Raw genomic sequence first — 380 nt, 5'->3', positions numbered from 1 at the left:
AGCTGGCGTCACTGCTCCGCCGGGCCCCGCCCGCGCCCCTCCTTCCCCCCCGCCCCCACGTGCGCCGAGTTTGTTTATTTAGCTGCCATGGCAACTCGCGGGGGGGCCGCAGGAGGGAGGGGAGAAGAAAGGGAGGGGGCGGGGCCTGGCGGCCGGCTGTGGCGTACGGCGGGTAGGAGGCGGGGGTAGGGCGGGAGCCGAGAAGTTAAGTAAGGAGCGCGCGCCGGCCGCCGGCAGTTCCCCGGCCCGAGAGAGCGAGCGCGGCTGCGGGCGCGCGGGGAGCAGAGGCGGTGGCGGGCGGCGGCGGCACCGGGAGCCGCCAAGTGCCCCTCCCCGCCCCTCCGGCCCCCCACCCAGCCACCAACCCGCCCGCGGCCAGC

The sequence above is a fragment of the Herpailurus yagouaroundi genome, unplaced genomic scaffold, assembly GCF_014898765.1.
Source record: "Herpailurus yagouaroundi ecotype Mexico unplaced genomic scaffold, PumYag 160, whole genome shotgun sequence".
Taxonomy (NCBI): domain Eukaryota; kingdom Metazoa; phylum Chordata; class Mammalia; order Carnivora; family Felidae; genus Herpailurus; species Herpailurus yagouaroundi.
This window is presented reverse-complemented; position numbering follows the sequence as displayed.